Here is a 14,507-nt window from a genome sequence, read left to right on the forward strand (position 1 = left end):
TATCATTTGGGAAGAAAGTGGCAAAAAGTTGGCACTTTCGAAGCTTGAAGAAGAGATTTGGAGAAAAAAAAGTCAGGAATTAATGTGTTTTTATCATTTGTGAAGAAAGTGCCACGAAAAGCAGAGTGGCGCAGCGGAAGCGTGCTGGGCCCATAACCCAGAGGTCGATGGATCGAAACCATCCTCTGCTAGATGTCATTTTTACATAGGGTTAATAACTTCTGTCATTGATGATATTGCATTAAAACAACATTCTCCCCTCGGACAAAACGCTATATGAGAAGCAGAGTGGCGCAGCGGAAGCGTGCTGGGCCCATAACCCAGAGGTCGATGGATCGAAACCATTCTCTGCTAATTTTGTTTTCATTATATCACTTTTCTGTTTAAGCACAACTGGCGTTGCATAAGATTATTTGGCACGTAGGGTTAACAACTTGTGTCATTTATGATATTTTATGAAAACGGCATTCTCCCCTTGCCAGCCACTATTTTGGTAACGGCTGCCCGAATTATTAACAACATGTAGTATTGTAGACGTGGCCTAAGTTAAAAAACAAAAAATTAATAATAATAATCTAAGCATTCCAAAATTGGCACTATGCCAAGAAGTTTTTCCTGTGTTTTTTCATGGAAGGATTGGCATGCTTTGTCTGGAAAATAACTTTCCACAAGTGGAATAAGAAGATTTAGCTTAATGTTGGAAAGCTTTAAAGATTTTGCATTTTTGTCTTTCAATGTAATCACTAGCTCATTGGTGTTGCAAAGACAGGAATGAAAGTTTTCAGGAAAACATCCCACTCGTCCCTGGGTGGGCTTGAACCACCAACCTTTCGGTTAACAGCCGAACGCGCTAACCGATTGCGCCACAGAGACAACCACATGTGACTGTTTTCAGAGAAGCAGTGAGGATTATGACTTTAAACCTTCAGCATTCCAGAGGGCTTAGTGACCATAGCAGAAGAATTGACAGTTGTATCTCAACTGTTTATACATTATTTCATGATGGTGAGAACTTGTACTCCTAAATTGTCTTTACGAATCTTGAAGAAGAGATTTGGGAAAAAAAAGTCAGGAATTAATGTGTTTTATCATTTGTGAAGAAAGTACCACGAAAAGCAGAGTGGCGCAGCGGAAGCGTGCTGGGCCCATAACCCAGAGGTCGATGGATCGAAACCATCCTCTGCTAGATGTCGTTTTTCACATAGGGTTAATAACTTCTGTCATTGATGATATTGCATAAAAACAGCATTCTCCCCTCGGACAAAAGCTGTATAGAAAGCAGAGTGGCGCAGCGGAAGCGTGCTGGGCTCGGAGGTCGATGGATCGAAACCATCCTCTGCTAGATGTCATTTTTACATAGGGTTAATAACTTCTGTCATTGATGATATTGCATGAAAACAGCATTCTCCCCTCGGACAAAAAGCTGTACAGAAAGCTGAGTGGTGCAGCAGAAGCGTGCTGTGCCCATAACCCAGAGGTCGATGGATCGAAACCATTCTCTGCTAGATGTCATTTTTACATAGGGTTAATAACTTCTGTCATTGATGATATTGCATTAAAACAGCATTCTTCCCTCGGACAAACAACTATATGAAAAGCAGAGTGGCGCAGCGGAAGCGTGCTGGGCCCATAACCCAGAGGTCGATGGATCGAAACCATCCTCTGCTAATTTTCTTTTCATTATGTCACTTTTCTGTTTAAGCACAACTGGCGTTGCATAAGATTAATTGGTACGTAGGGTTAACAACTTGTGTCATTTATGATATTGTATGAAAACGGCATTCTCCCCTTGCCAGCCACTATTTTGGTAACGGCTGCCCGAATTATTAACAACATGTAGTATTGTAGACGTGGCCTAAGTTAAAAAACAAAAAATTAATAATAATAATCTAAGCATTCCAAAATTGGCACTATGCCAAGAAGTTTTTCCTGTGTTTTTCCATGGAAGGATTGGCATGCTTTGTCTGGAAAATAACTTTCCACAAGTGGAATAAGAAGATTTAGGCTAGGTTTCCACTTGGTTTTTTTTTGCTAAAAACGCCCATAAAAACGCCAATAGCGCCACCTGGCATTTTTTTAGTGAAAAACGGCTGCAGCCAGATGTTAGCTGTTCTTCAATAGGAAATCGCAAAATGCCATTTCCACTTGGCCTTTTTCTGTTTGGCGTTTTTTCAGTCCTCTTTGGCGTTTGTCTGCTTTTTTGGGCTCTGTGGCAGTTTTTCAAAATCGCAGCATGTTGACACTCTGGCGTTTTTTGCAAGGAAATCTTGGCGTTTTTCTCCAATAGAAGTCTATGGGAGAGAAAAAAACGCCATGAAAAAGCCATGTGGGTTTATTGCCTTGGCGTTTTTTATGACGTTTTTTCCACAGTTACAATGCAGAGGATGGACCCAGTATCTGTGTGTCCTACGAGAAATAGGCTGAAAACAAACAGTTTCACACAAAACAAAGTCCTGGACTGGTTCATATTGAATTTTACACCATTTGGAACAAACATGCCATTACAAACAAACATACCCGACGCATCAACTGGATCCTGCGTGCCAAAAGCAACAGCAAACAATTTGCACCATCATTTGGGGCCAATCTTCCCAGAGGAGCAGACATTCGGAATAAAGCATGCCTTACAAACCACAGAAAAGAGACAAAAGGGTCTACCAAGTAAATGACATCAGGAGGGGGCAGATACTTGCCATTTATCCTAATCCCTTTTAGCTGGGTGAAACTTCTAACTTGTAAAGGCTGGAAAAACTGCCTAAGGTCAAAAAAAGCAATTTCCACAGAAAGGCTAAAACGCCAGAAAAAACGCCAAAACGCAGGTAAATGCAGTGGCAGTTTTCTTGGCGTTTTTCCTGGCGTTTTTCATCAAGAAAAAAACGCAGGACAAAAACCCAAGTGGAAACCTAGCCTTAGCTTAATGTTGGAAAGCTATAAGGATTTTGCATTTCTGTCTTTCAATGTAATCATTAGCTCATTGGTGTTGCAAAGACAGGAATGAAAGTTTTCAGGAAAACATCCCACTCGTCCCTGGGTGGGCTTGAACCACCAACCTTTCGGTGAACAGCCGAACGCGCTAACCGATTGCGCCACAGAGACAACCACATGTGACTGTTTTCAGAGAAGCAGTGAGGATTATGACTTTAAACCTTCAGCATTCCAGAGGGCTTAGTGACCATAGCAGAAGAATTGACAGTTGTATCTCAACTGTTTATACATTATTTCATGATGGTGAGAACTTGTACTCCTAAATTGTCTTTACGAATCTTGAAGAAGAGATTTGGGAAAAAAAAGTCAGATATTCATGGTTTTTTATCATTTGGGAAGAAAGTGGCAAAAAGTTGGCACTTTCGAAGCTTGAAGAAGAGATTTGGAGAAAAAAAAGTCAGGAATTAATGTGTTTTTATCATTTGTGAAGAAAGTGCCACGAAAAGCAGAGTGGCGCAGCGGAAGCGTGCTGGGCCCATAACCCAGAGGTCGATGGATCGAAACCATCCTCTGCTAGATGTCATTTTTACATAGGGTTAATAACTGCTGTCATTGATGATATTGCATTAAAACAACATTCTCCCCTCGGACAAAACGATATACGAGAAGCAGAGTGGCGCAGCGGAAGCGTGCTGGGCCCAGAGGTCGATGGATCGAAACCACCCTCTGCTAATTTTGTTTTCATTATATCACTTTTCTGTTTAAGCACAACTGGCGTTGCATAAGATTATTTGGCACGTAGGGTTAACAACTTGTGTCATTTATGATATTTTATGAAAACGGCATTCTCCCCTTGCCAGCCACTATTTTGGTAACGGCTGCCCGAATTATTAACAACATGTAGTATTGTAGACGTGGCCTAAGTTAAAAAACAAAAAATTAATAATAATAATCTAAGCATTCCAAAATTGGCACTATGCCAAGAAGTTTTTCCTGTGTTTTTTCCTGTGTTTTTTCATGGAAGGATTGGCATGCTTTGTCTGGAAAATAACTTTCCACAAGTGGAATAAGAAGATTTAGCTTAATGTTGGAAAGCTTTAAAGATTTTGCATTTTTGTCTTTCAATGTAATCACTAGCTCATTGGTGTTGCAAAGACAGGAATGAAAGTTTTCAGGAAAACATCCCACTCGTCCCTGGGTGGGCTTGAACCACCAACCTTTCGGTTAACAACCGAACGCGCTAACCGATTGCGCCACAGAGACAACCACATGTGACTGTTTTCAGAGAAGCAGTGAGGATTATGACTTTAAACCTTCAGCATTCCAGAGGGCTTAGTGACCATAGCAGAAGAATTGACAGTTGTATCTCAACTGTTTATACATTATTTCATGATGGTGAGAACTTGTACTCCTAAATTGTCTTTACGAATCTTGAAGAAGAGATTTGGGAAAAAAAAGTCAGGAATTAATGTGTTTTATCATTTGTGAAGAAAGTACCACGAAAAGCAGAGTGGCGCAGCGGAAGCGTGCTGGGCCCATAACCCAGAGGTCGATGGATCGAAACCATCCTCTGCTAGATGTCGTTTTTCACATAGGGTTAATAACTTCTGTCATTGATGATATTGCATAAAAACAGCATTCTCCCCTCGGACAAAAGCTGTATAGAAAGCAGAGTGGCGCAGCGGAAGCGTGCTGGGCTCGGAGGTCGATGGATCGAAACCATCCTCTGCTAGATGTCATTTTTACATAGGGTTAATAACTTCTGTCATTGATGATATTGCATGAAAACAGCATTCTCCCCTCGGACAAAAAGCTGTACAGAAAGCTGAGTGGTGCAGCGGAAGCGTGCTGTGCCCATAACCCAGAGGTCGATGGATCGAAACCATTCTCTGCTAGATGTCATTTTTACATAGGGTTAATAACTTCTGTCATTGATGATATTGCATTAAAACAGCATTCTTCCCTCGGACAAACAACTATATGAAAAGCAGAGTGGCGCAGCGGAAGCGTGCTGGGCCCATAACCCAGAGGTCGATGGATCGAAACCATCCTCTGCTAATTTTCTTTTCATTATGTCACTTTTCTGTTTAAGCACAACTGGCGTTGCATAAGATTAATTGGTACGTAGGGTTAACAACTTGTGTCATTTATGATATTGTATGAAAACGGCATTCTCCCCTTGCCAGCCACTATTTTGGTAACGGCTGCCCGAATTATTAACAACATGTAGTATTGTAGACATGGCCTAAGTTAAAAAACAAAAAATTAATAATAATAATCTAAGCATTCCAAAATTGGCACTATGCCAAGAAGTTTTTCCTGTGTTTTTCCATGGAAGGATTGGCATGTTTTGTCTGGAAAATAACTTTCCACAAGTGGAATAAGAAGATTTAGGCTAGGTTTCCACTTGGTTTTTTTTTGCTAAAAACGCCCATAAAAACGCCAATAGCGCCACCTGGCGTTTTTTTAGTGAAAAACGGCTGCAGCCAGATGTTAGCTGTTCTTCAATAGGAAATCGCAAAATGCCATTTCCACTTGGCCTTTTTCTGTTTGGCGTTTTTTCAGTCCTCTTTGGCGTTTGCTTTTTTGGGCTCTGTGGCAGTTTTTCAAAATCGCAGCATGTTGACACTCTGGCGTTTTTTGCAAGGAAATCTTGGCGTTTTTCTCCAATAGAAGTCTATGGGAGAGAAAAAACGCCATGAAAAAGCCATGTGGGTTTATTGCCTTGGCGTTTTTTATGACGTTTTTTCCACAGTTACAATGCAGAGGATGGACCCAGTATCTGTGTGTCCTACGAGAAATAGGCTGAAAACAAACAGTTTCACACAAAACAAAGTCCTGGACTGGTTCATATTGAATTTTACACCATTTGGAACAAACATGCCATTACAAACAAACATACCCGACGCATCAACTGGATCCTGCGTGCCAAAAGCAACAGCAAACAATTTGCACCATCATTTGGGGCCAATCTTCCCAGAGGAGCAGACATTCGGAATAAAGCATGCCTTACAAACCACAGAAAAGAGACAAAAGGGTCTACCAAGTAAATGACATCAGGAGGGGGCAGATACTTGCCATTTATCCTAATCCCTTTTAGCTGGGTGAAACTTCTAACTTGTAAAGGCTGGAAAAACTGCCTAAGGTCAAAAAAAGCAATTTCCACAGAAAGGCTAAAACGCCAGAAAAAACGCCAAAACGCAGGTAAATGCAGTGGCAGTTTTCTTGGCGTTTTTCCTGGCGTTTTTCATCAAGAAAAAAATGCAGGACAAAAACCCAAGTGGAAACCTAGCCTTAGCTTAATGTTGGAAAGCTTTAAGGATTTTGCATTTCTGTCTTTCAATGTAATCATTAGCTCATTGGTGTTGCAAAGACAGGAATGAAAGTTTTCAGGAAAACATCCCACTCGTCCCTGGGTGGGCTTGAACCACCAACCTTTCGGTTAACAGCCGAACGCGCTAACCGATTGCGCCACAGAGACAACCACATGTGACTGTTTTCAGAGAAGCAGTGAGGATTATGACTTTAAACCTTCAGCATTCCAGAGGGCTTAGTGACCATAGCAGAAGAATTGACAGTTGTATCTCAACTGTTTATACATTATTTCATGATGGTGAGAACTTGTACTCCTAAATTGTCTTTACGAATCTTGAAGAAGAGATTTGGGAAAAAAAAGTCAGATATTCATGGTTTTTTATCATTTGGGAAGAAAGTGGCAAAAAGTTGGCACTTTCGAAGCTTGAAGAAGAGATTTGGAGAAAAAAAAGTCAGGAATTAATGTGTTTTTATCATTTGTGAAGAAAGTGCCACGAAAAGCAGAGTGGCGCAGCGGAAGCGTGCTGGGCCCATAACCCAGAGGTCGATGGATCGAAACCATCCTCTGCTAGATGTCATTTTTACATAGGGTTAATAACTTCTGTCATTGATGATATTGCATTAAAACAACATTCTCCCCTCGGACAAAACGCTATATGAGAAGCAGAGTGGCGCAGCGGAAGCGTGCTGGGCCCATAACCCAGAGGTCGATGGATCGAAACCATTCTCTGCTAATTTTGTTTTCATTATATCACTTTTCTGTTTAAGCACAACTGGCGTTGCATAAGATTATTTGGCACGTAGGGTTAACAACTTGTGTCATTTATGATATTTTATGAAAACGGCATTCTCCCCTTGCCAGCCACTATTTTGGTAACGGCTGCCCGAATTATTAACAACATGTAGTATTGTAGACGTGGCCTAAGTTAAAAAACAAAAAATTAATAATAATAATCTAAGCATTCCAAAATTGGCACTATGCCAAGAAGTTTTTCCTGTGTTTTTTCATGGAAGGATTGGCATGCTTTGTCTGGAAAATAACTTTCCACAAGTGGAATAAGAAGATTTAGCTTAATGTTGGAAAGCTTTAAAGATTTTGCATTTTTGTCTTTCAATGTAATCACTAGCTCATTGGTGTTGCAAAGACAGGAATGAAAGTTTTCAGGAAAACATCCCACTCGTCCCTGGGTGGGCTTGAACCACCAACCTTTCGGTTAACAGCCGAACGCGCTAACCGATTGCGCCACAGAGACAACCACATGTGACTGTTTTCAGAGAAGCAGTGAGGATTATGACTTTAAACCTTCAGCATTCCAGAGGGCTTAGTGACCATAGCAGAAGAATTGACAGTTGTATCTCAACTGTTTATACATTATTTCATGATGGTGAGAACTTGTACTCCTAAATTGTCTTTACGAATCTTGAAGAAGAGATTTGGGAAAAAAAAGTCAGGAATTAATGTGTTTTATCATTTGTGAAGAAAGTACCACGAAAAGCAGAGTGGCGCAGCGGAAGCGTGCTGGGCCCATAACCCAGAGGTCGATGGATCGAAACCATCCTCTGCTAGATGTCGTTTTTCACATAGGGTTAATAACTTCTGTCATTGATGATATTGCATAAAAACAGCATTCTCCCCTCGGACAAAAGCTGTATAGAAAGCAGAGTGGCGCAGCGGAAGCGTGCTGGGCTCGGAGGTCGATGGATCGAAACCATCCTCTGCTAGATGTCATTTTTACATAGGGTTAATAACTTCTGTCATTGATGATATTGCATGAAAACAGCATTCTCCCCTCGGACAAAAAGCTGTACAGAAAGCTGAGTGGTGCAGCAGAAGCGTGCTGTGCCCATAACCCAGAGGTCGATGGATCGAAACCATTCTCTGCTAGATGTCATTTTTACATAGGGTTAATAACTTCTGTCATTGATGATATTGCATTAAAACAGCATTCTTCCCTCGGACAAACAACTATATGAAAAGCAGAGTGGCGCAGCGGAAGCGTGCTGGGCCCATAACCCAGAGGTCGATGGATCGAAACCATCCTCTGCTAATTTTCTTTTCATTATGTCACTTTTCTGTTTAAGCACAACTGGCGTTGCATAAGATTAATTGGTACGTAGGGTTAACAACTTGTGTCATTTATGATATTGTATGAAAACGGCATTCTCCCCTTGCCAGCCACTATTTTGGTAACGGCTGCCCGAATTATTAACAACATGTAGTATTGTAGACGTGGCCTAAGTTAAAAAACAAAAAATTAATAATAATAATCTAAGCATTCCAAAATTGGCACTATGCCAAGAAGTTTTTCCTGTGTTTTTCCATGGAAGGATTGGCATGCTTTGTCTGGAAAATAACTTTCCACAAGTGGAATAAGAAGATTTAGGCTAGGTTTCCACTTGGTTTTTTTTTGCTAAAAACGCCCATAAAAACGCCAATAGCGCCACCTGGCGTTTTTTTAGTGAAAAACGGCTGCAGCCAGATGTTAGCTGTTCTTCAATAGGAAATCGCAAAATGCCATTTCCACTTGGCCTTTTTCTGTTTGGCGTTTTTTCAGTCCTCTTTGGCGTTTGCTTTTTTGGGCTCTGTGGCAGTTTTTCAAAATCGCAGCATGTTGACACTCTGGCGTTTTTTGCAAGGAAATCTTGGCGTTTTTCTCCAATAGAAGTCTATGGGAGAGAAAAAACGCCATGAAAAAGCCATGTGGGTTTATTGCCTTGGCGTTTTTTATGACGTTTTTTCCACAGTTACAATGCAGAGGATGGACCCAGTATCTGTGTGTCCTACGAGAAATAGGCTGAAAACAAACAGTTTCACACAAAACAAAGTCCTGGACTGGTTCATATTGAATTTTACACCATTTGGAACAAACATGCCATTACAAACAAACATACCCGACGCATCAACTGGATCCTGCGTGCCAAAAGCAACAGCAAACAATTTGCACCATCATTTGGGGCCAATCTTCCCAGAGGAGCAGACATTCGGAATAAAGCATGCCTTACAAACCACAGAAAAGAGACAAAAGGGTCTACCAAGTAAATGACATCAGGAGGGGGCAGATACTTGCCATTTATCCTAATCCCTTTTAGCTGGGTGAAACTTCTAACTTGTAAAGGCTGGAAAAACTGCCTAAGGTCAAAAAAAGCAATTTCCACAGAAAGGCTAAAACGCCAGAAAAAACGCCAAAACGCAGGTAAATGCAGTGGCAGTTTTCTTGGCGTTTTTCCTGGCGTTTTTCATCAAGAAAAAAACGCAGGACAAAAACCCAAGTGGAAACCTAGCCTTAGCTTAATGTTGGAAAGCTTTAAGGATTTTGCATTTCTGTCTTTCAATGTAATCATTAGCTCATTGGTGTTGCAAAGACAGGAACGAAAGTTTTCAGGAAAACATCCCACTCGTCCCTGGGTGGGCTTGAACCACCAACCTTTCGGTTAACAGCCGAACGCGCTAACCAATTGCGCCACAGAGACAACCACATGTGACTGTTTTCAGAGAAGCAGTGAGGATTATGACTTTAAACCTTCAGCATTCCAGAGGGCTTAGTGACCATAGCAGAAGAATTGACAGTTGTATCTCAACTGTTTATACATTATTTCATGATGGTGAGAACTTGTACTCCTAAATTGTCTTTACGAATCTTGAAGAAGAGATTTGGGAAAAAAAAGTCAGATATTCATGGTTTTTTATCATTTGGGAAGAAAGTGGCAAAAAGTTGGCACTTTCGAAGCTTGAAGAAGAGATTTGGAGAAAAAAAAGTCAGGAATTAATGTGTTTTTATCATTTGTGAAGAAAGTGCCACGAAAAGCAGAGTGGCGCAGCGGAAGCGTGCTGGGCCCATAACCCAGAGGTCGATGGATCGAAACCATCCTCTGCTAGATGTCATTTTTACATAGGGTTAATAACTGCTGTCATTGATGATATTGCATTAAAACAACATTCTCCCCTCGGACAAAACGATATACGAGAAGCAGAGTGGCGCAGCGGAAGCGTGCTGGGCCCATAACCCAGAGGTCGATGGATCGAAACCACCCTCTGCTAATTTTGTTTTCATTATATCACTTTTCTGTTTAAGCACAACTGGCGTTGCATAAGATTATTTGGCACGTAGGGTTAACAACTTGTGTCATTTATGATATTTTATGAAAACGGCATTCTCCCCTTGCCAGCCACTATTTTGGTAACGGCTGCCCGAATTATTAACAACATGTAGTATTGTAGACGTGGCCTAAGTTAAAAAACAAAAAATTAATAATAATAATCTAAGCATTCCAAAATTGGCACTATGCCAAGAAGTTTTTCCTGTGTTTTTTCATGGAAGGATTGGCATGCTTTGTCTGGAAAATAACTTTCCACAAGTGGAATAAGAAGATTTAGCTTAATGTTGGAAAGCTTTAAAGATTTTGCATTTTTGTCTTTCAATGTAATCACTAGCTCATTGGTGTTGCAAAGACAGGAATGAAAGTTTTCAGGAAAACATCCCACTCGTCCCTGGGTGGGCTTGAACCACCAACCTTTCGGTTAACAGCCGAACGCGCTAACCGATTGCGCCACAGAGATAACCACATGTGACTGTTTTCAGAGAAGCAGTGAGGATTATGACTTTAAACCTTCAGCATTCCAGAGGGCTTAGTGACCATAGCAGAAGAATTGACAGTTGTATCTCAACTGTTTATACATTATTTCATGATGGTGAGAACTTGTACTCCTAAATTGTCTTTACGAATCTTGAAGAAGAGATTTGGGAAAAAAAAGTCAGGAATTAATGTGTTTTATCATTTGTGAAGAAAGTACCACGAAAAGCAGAGTGGCGCAGCGGAAGCGTGCTGGGCCCATAACCCAGAGGTCGATGGATCGAAACCATCCTCTGCTAGATGTCGTTTTTCACATAGGGTTAATAACTTCTGTCATTGATGATATTGCATAAAAACAGCATTCTCCCCTCGGACAAAAGCTGTATAGAAAGCAGAGTGGCGCAGCGGAAGCGTGCTGGGCTCGGAGGTCGATGGATCGAAACCATCCTCTGCTAGATGTCATTTTTACATAGGGTTAATAACTTCTGTCATTGATGATATTGCATGAAAACAGCATTCTCCCCTCGGACAAAAAGCTGTACAGAAAGCTGAGTGGTGCAGCGGAAGCGTGCTGTGCCCATAACCCAGAGGTCGATGGATCGAAACCATTCTCTGCTAGATGTCATTTTTACATAGGGTTAATAACTTCTGTCATTGATGATATTGCATTAAAACAGCATTCTTCCCTCGGACAAACAACTATATGAAAAGCAGAGTGGCGCAGCGGAAGCGTGCTGGGCCCATAACCCAGAGGTCGATGGATCGAAACCATCCTCTGCTAATTTTCTTTTCATTATGTCACTTTTCTGTTTAAGCACAACTGGCGTTGCATAAGATTAATTGGTACGTAGGGTTAACAACTTGTGTCATTTATGATATTGTATGAAAACGGCATTCTCCCCTTGCCAGCCACTATTTTGGTAACGGCTGCCCGAATTATTAACAACATGTAGTATTGTAGACGTGGCCTAAGTTAAAAAACAAAAAAATAATAATAATAATCTAAGCATTCCAAAATTGGCACTATGCCAAGAAGTTTTTCCTGTGTTTTTCCATGGAAGGATTGGCATGCTTTGTCTGGAAAATAACTTTCCACAAGTGGAATAAGAAGATTTAGGCTAGGTTTCCACTTGGTTTTTTTTTGCTAAAAACGCCCATAAAAACGCCAATAGCGCCACCTGGCGTTTTTTTAGTGAAAAACGGCTGCAGCCAGATGTTAGCTGTTCTTCAATAGGAAATCGCAAAATGCCATTTCCACTTGGCCTTTTTCTGTTTGGCGTTTTTTCAGTCCTCTTTGGCGTTTGCTTTTTTGGGCTCTGTGGCAGTTTTTCAAAATCGCAGCATGTTGACACTCTGGCGTTTTTTGCAAGGAAATCTTGGCGTTTTTCTCCAATAGAAGTCTATGGGAGAGAAAAAACGCCATGAAAAAGCCATGTGGGTTTATTGCCTTGGCGTTTTTTATGACGTTTTTTCCACAGTTACAATGCAGAGGATGGACCCAGTATCTGTGTGTCCTACGAGAAATAGGCTGAAAACAAACAGTTTCACACAAAACAAAGTCCTGGACTGGTTCATATTGAATTTTACACCATTTGGAACAAACATGCCATTACAAACAAACATACCCGACGCATCAACTGGATCCTGCGTGCCAAAAGCAACAGCAAACAATTTGCACCATCATTTGGGGCCAATCTTCCCAGAGGAGCAGACATTCGGAATAAAGCATGCCTTACAAACCACAGAAAAGAGACAAAAGGGTCTACCAAGTAAATGACATCAGGAGGGGGCAGATACTTGCCATTTATCCTAATCCCTTTTAGCTGGGTGAAACTTCTAACTTGTAAAGGCTGGAAAAACTGCCTAAGGTCAAAAAAAGCAATTTCCACAGAAAGGCTAAAACGCCAGAAAAAACGCCAAAACGCAGGTAAATGCAGTGGCAGTTTTCTTGGCGTTTTTCCTGGCGTTTTTCATCAAGAAAAAAACGCAGGACAAAAACCCAAGTGGAAACCTAGCCTTAGCTTAATGTTGGAAAGCTTTAAGGATTTTGCATTTCTGTCTTTCAATGTAATCATTAGCTCATTGGTGTTGCAAAGACAGGAACGAAAGTTTTCAGGAAAACATCCCACTCGTCCCTGGGTGGGCTTGAACCACCAACCTTTCGGTTAACAGCCGAACGCGCTAACCAATTGCGCCACAGAGACAACCACATGTGACTGTTTTCAGAGAAGCAGTGAGGATTATGACTTTAAACCTTCAGCATTCCAGAGGGCTTAGTGACCATAGCAGAAGAATTGACAGTTGTATCTCAACTGTTTATACATTATTTCATGATGGTGAGAACTTGTACTCCTAAATTGTCTTTACGAATCTTGAAGAAGAGATTTGGGAAAAAAAAGTCAGATATTCATGGTTTTTTATCATTTGGGAAGAAAGTGGCAAAAAGTTGGCACTTTCGAAGCTTGAAGAAGAGATTTGGAGAAAAAAAAGTCAGGAATTAATGTGTTTTTATCATTTGTGAAGAAAGTGCCACGAAAAGCAGAGTGGCGCAGCGGAAGCGTGCTGGGCCCATAACCCAGAGGTCGATGGATCGAAACCATCCTCTGCTAGATGTCATTTTTACATAGGGTTAATAACTGCTGTCATTGATGATATTGCATTAAAACAACATTCTCCCCTCGGACAAAACGCTATACGAGAAGCAGAGTGGCGCAGCGGAAGCGTGCTGGGCCCATAACCCAGAGGTCGATGGATCGAAACCACCCTCTGCTAATTTTGTTTTCATTATATCACTTTTCTGTTTAAGCACAACTGGCGTTGCATAAGATTATTTGGCACGTAGGGTTAACAACTTGTGTCATTTATGATATTTTATGAAAACGGCATTCTCCCCTTGCCAGCCACTATTTTGGTAACGGCTGCCCGAATTATTAACAACATGTAGTATTGTAGACGTGGCCTAAGTTAAAAAACAAAAAATTAATAATAATAATCTAAGCATTCCAAAATTGGCACTATGCCAAGAAGTTTTTCCTGTGTTTTTTCCTGTGTTTTTTCATGGAAGGATTGGCATGCTTTGTCTGGAAAATAACTTTCCACAAGTGGAATAAGAAGATTTAGCTTAATGTTGGAAAGCTTTAAAGATTTTGCATTTTTGTCTTTCAATGTAATCACTAGCTCATTGGTGTTGCAAAGACAGGAATGAAAGTTTTCAGGAAAACATCCCACTCGTCCCTGGGAGGGCTTGAACCACCAACCTTTCGGTTAACAGCCGAACGCGCTAACCGATTGCGCCACAGAGACAACCACATGTGACTGTTTTCAGAGAAGCAGTGAGGATTATGACTTTAAACCTTCAGCATTCCAGAGGGCTTAGTGACCATAGCAGAAGAATTGACAGTTGTATCTCAACTGTTTATACATTATTTCATGATGGTGAGAACTTGTACTCCTAAATTGTCTTTACGAATCTTGAAGAAGAGATTTGGGGAAAAAAAGTCAGGAATTAATGTGTTTTATCATTTGTGAAGAAAGTACCACGAAAAGCAGAGTGGCGCAGCGGAAGCGTGCTGGGCCCATAACCCAGAGGTCGATGGATCGAAACCATCCTCTGCTAGATGTCGTTTTCACATAGGGTTAATAACTTCTGTCATTGATGATATTGCATAAAAACAGCATTCTCCCCTCGGACAAAC

General features: G+C 41.0%; 5 non-coding genes across 5 annotated transcripts; all 5 read right to left on the reverse strand.

The window, feature by feature from the left end:
• Positions 1-799: 799 nt before the first annotated feature.
• TRNAN-GUU (transfer RNA asparagine (anticodon GUU)) lies at positions 800-873 on the reverse strand. Its single transcript has one exon. It is a non-coding gene; the product is annotated as a tRNA-Asn (tRNA).
• Positions 874-6,332: 5,459 nt separating this feature from the next.
• Positions 6,333-6,406, reverse strand: TRNAN-GUU (transfer RNA asparagine (anticodon GUU)). The gene has a single exon. It is a non-coding gene; the product is annotated as a tRNA-Asn (tRNA).
• A 1,013-nt stretch (positions 6,407-7,419) lies between these two features.
• TRNAN-GUU (transfer RNA asparagine (anticodon GUU)) lies at positions 7,420-7,493 on the reverse strand. Its single transcript has one exon. It is a non-coding gene; the product is annotated as a tRNA-Asn (tRNA).
• A 2,144-nt stretch (positions 7,494-9,637) lies between these two features.
• Positions 9,638-9,711, reverse strand: TRNAN-GUU (transfer RNA asparagine (anticodon GUU)). The gene has a single exon. It is a non-coding gene; the product is annotated as a tRNA-Asn (tRNA).
• A 3,231-nt stretch (positions 9,712-12,942) lies between these two features.
• TRNAN-GUU (transfer RNA asparagine (anticodon GUU)) lies at positions 12,943-13,016 on the reverse strand. Its single transcript has one exon. It is a non-coding gene; the product is annotated as a tRNA-Asn (tRNA).
• Between the last annotated feature and the right edge of the window lie 1,491 nt (positions 13,017-14,507).

Source organism: Spea bombifrons, chromosome 3 (assembly GCF_027358695.1).
Source record: "Spea bombifrons isolate aSpeBom1 chromosome 3, aSpeBom1.2.pri, whole genome shotgun sequence".
Classification (NCBI taxonomy): Eukaryota; Metazoa; Chordata; class Amphibia; order Anura; family Pelobatidae; genus Spea; species Spea bombifrons.